The sequence below is a fragment of the Triticum urartu genome, chromosome 1A (genome assembly GCF_056163025.1).
Source record: "Triticum urartu cultivar PI428250 chromosome 1A, HENAU_Tu73, whole genome shotgun sequence".
Classification (NCBI taxonomy): domain Eukaryota; kingdom Viridiplantae; phylum Streptophyta; class Magnoliopsida; order Poales; family Poaceae; genus Triticum; species Triticum urartu.
The window spans coordinates 355,650,546-355,654,380 of NC_141873.1; positions in this window are offsets into that span (position 1 = coordinate 355,650,546).

Genomic DNA, 3,835 nt, shown 5'->3' on the forward strand with positions numbered 1-3,835 from the left:
TCCTCCTTTCCTGAGTTTCGCATGTGTTCTCTATGGATGCTGAGTAGCAGCGACAGCACTCATTCAGGCCATGTATCTTCATCTGATTCGGACAACCCCAGGTCTTCAGCAGATTGTGAGGGATCAAGTAGTCTTGAGCAGGATAGAGCTGCAGCAATTACCCTTCCGGTCGGGACACGAAGGAACGCTCCAAGGAAGCCCACACACCAGCCTAAAGGTGTATATGAAGTTATCGAGATTGATTTAAAGTCTTGGGCTCTAACTAAACCAGATAAAGCATGCATGAGGTTCGGGAGTGTGTGTGGATTTGTTGGCAGGGCAAGGCTCAACATTAATCTGTCGGGGTTTCGGAAGGCTGACATAGAAACACGGCGAAGGATAGTGCAGGAGATCATGGATCACTTTAACATTCTAGAGCAGTGGAGAATGCATGTGGAACATGTTGCACTGAAGAAGGCTAGGGATGCTTGGAGAATTTGGAAGCACGTTCTGTACAAGAAGTACTTGAGTGAAGGCAAGGACCCAATCCCCACATACCCCCAAATTACAAAGGCAGACTGGGCAGAATTCAAAAGGGTCAGGGCAACTCCGGAGTTTGCTGAGAAGTGTTTCAAGCAATCAGAACTTCATAAGAAGAACATACACCCCCACCGTATGGGTGTGGCAGGATACTACGGCATGAAACTGATATGGGAACAGGAGGACAAAGAAGCAGTAGCAGCGGGTGGGAATCCGGCCTTTAGTGAAATCAGGGGCGAACGCGCCAGAGACTACTTGCGGGCACGTGCAAAGAGGCGTGATGAAGGAACTTATTACTTTGAAAATGCACTTGACGCCAAACTGTATGAAGTGATGGTAGAGGCTTCCAAGATCCCTGGAAGGTTCTACAGGAACTCAGGGCCATGTGACATTCTGTCCATTGCTCTGGAGACAAAAGAGCCCCTGGCTGTGCAAGGGGTATAGGTGTTAATGTCCCGCACAAGAGGGCTTTCACACTCAGCAAAGAAGAGAGGCTCATCATGAAAAAGCGAGGAGTGAAATGAAGCAGAATGCATTGTTTGAAAAGTTAAAGAAGGAGATTTATCCGGCTGTTCGAAAGGATGTTGAGGAGTCAATGATGATGCAGAAGACTCTAACACTGACAGATAGCCAGCAGATGGGAGGGGAGGCGGGCATGGATGATGATGCTTATTGCGCGACAACACTGCACAAGAGTAGTTGTGCATCAGCTGACCCGAGCGACACTGAGACTGCAGCTGCTCGTGATGATGCTATATCTGATCTATCTAGAATGAAAGAAAAACTGAAGGGCGTGCTTACACATTATGAAGGTACATTAAAATGTGCAACAGCCTGGGTTTGCCCACCCTTCTTGGAAGATGGCCTCTTCTTGGACAATGTGCCATTGAATTCGGGTTGTGTGAAGTGCTACGTGACTGAAGTAAAGCCTAGATTCAATGAATTTGCCCTAAAGAATGTCCTAGGAGACTTCAATGAGCAAAGGACCTTGGGAGAAAGACTGTTACATCACATCCAGTGGCCATGAAAGGAAATAGAGTTCATCGATGAGATTCCTGAAGCCCCGCCAAGAGCAACCACTGTTGCCCCTCAACCGGTGACGCCCTCCTTGCCACAGCAGCTCTCGCGGGCTGATGCATCAACCTGTGATCAGCCGGCCTGACTTTGTGGCGTACAGGCCATGTCATCCTCCGCCCCAAAGCAGTCAGTGGCAAGGCCTACAACTGCTAATGACGCACCACTGCTTCAGATGCCAGCCGCTGAAGCACCGGGGGGGAGACCCAGCTGCAGCACATGCTCAGCAGACCAACCTGGTGGAACAGACTGCTAAGTAGTCTGATGCTTCGGAACCGCCTGCTAAGAAGTCTGTAGGTCCAGAACTGACTGCTCAACAGTCTGTCGGTCCGCAGGCGCATGATCAGCATACCAATGCGTCAGCACTTCCTACTCAGCAAACCAACGCGTTGGCACAGCCTCCTCAGCACACCGACAAGTTGGCACCACCTGCGCAGAAACCCGACATAGCTTCAACGCATGGTCAACAGCCCGATGCCTATGCTCCTATAGCCCAGCAGTCCGTCACAGCAACACCGCTAGCTCAGCGGTCTGGCATAGATAAACCATCTGCTAAGAAGTCTGTCCAAGCTTCACCGTCTGCTCGAAAGTCTACATTGCAGGCAACCGGACGTTCTACAAGAAATGCTTCAAGTACCAAGAAGGAAGTGTCCAAAAAGGCTACAACCTCGACCACGAGGAAGGGCAGCAGGAGGGTGAAGAGGAAAGAGAACGATTGCCTCTTACTTAAAGCACTCATCGCCCAAAACCAAATTAATAGTAGCTTGTTCGAATCGGGGAGTAATATTATTTCTGACGCCATGGATGATGAAGAAGTAGAATTGTTGCTTGCTAAAAGTAAAGTAGACGTACTTGAAGCACGCAATTACGTCCATGGCCAGCCATTTCTTGTTGGCGAATACTTTGATGAGTGCAGCTCCAGTTGCCGTGAGTTACATGAATATTGCATGGATCAAATGTCAGCAGGTCATCATGCTTTGCTAGTCCACTACAATAGAGATCATTTCCGACACGATGTTGGTTCCATCAATGTGAGTTTTGAGGACTTACATCTCTTCTTCAACTTCAACATGCTCGATGTCACTCTTGTTAGATGCCTGATTTTGTAAGTACTTGACAAACTCTGATCAACTTCTCCATACAAAGCTGTAAATGATAAATAGCTAACTGCATTTTATTCCTCTCAGGGGATTAAACGGGCGGAGAAGAAAAAGGGAGAGTGTGTATTTCATAGATCCTGCATTAGTAAATGGCACAACAGTAGATGGTAAGGACCGACGGGATTGGGACGTTAACACGGTCCTCCGTATCTTCGAAAAAACGTCTCATGCAGAATCATTTCTCTGGCCATATCATGAACGGTAAGTCAAGTAAACAACCACGCATACACTGATTGTCTTTCAGATTTCGATATCATTCGTAAGTTCATGGCTTTATTAATATGTAGCAATCACTGGATATTGGTATTCATTGTTCCAAACAAGAACACAGTTTACTACATCGATTCTCTCAAAGAGTCAACAAACGCTCAGGATCTGACGCATGTTCAGCAATTCTTGGATAGGTATTGAATTCTATGATGTTGAAATTAATTTGCATTCATATATGGTTCAATTATTGATGTTGTCAAAATTCATCATCATTTGCAGTGTGCTTGGATTGTGGAAAACTAAACCAGGGAACATGTTCAAGACGGAACAACCCGCGCAGCACGAGATCATTTCTACGGTAACACACCGAAATCTGTTATTTTTGGAAAATTTATCCAACAGTCTGCAGATACATTTCCTTACGCTAGTCAAATGTTCAAGCTTCTAAATAAACCTCTTTCTACTTTGTCCAAAGAAAAAATAATACATCTAACACGGGTTAGGTTGTTCCTAACAGGACAAATACATGACTAATTTTGTACAAAAAATTTCAGTGTCCTCAGCAAGAAGCAGGGACCAACCTTTGTGGATACTATGTTTGTAGACACATGATCTCCATCTGCTGATAGTTGTGACGATCCTTGCAAATTAGTACCAGTAAGTCTATCTTAATTAATATCTTCTACTCCACTCATGGCACATTCTGATCTTAAAAATACTGCAGCTCATCTTAAAACCAAGGACCCCTGAACCACTCCCGGCTGGTGAATTGCTGATGGTTCGGAGATTTATCAGCGACTTCTTCCTGGATCACTACATCAATCCCACTGGTGATAATGAAGATTTCAGCATGCGTTCTCCTAAAACATTGA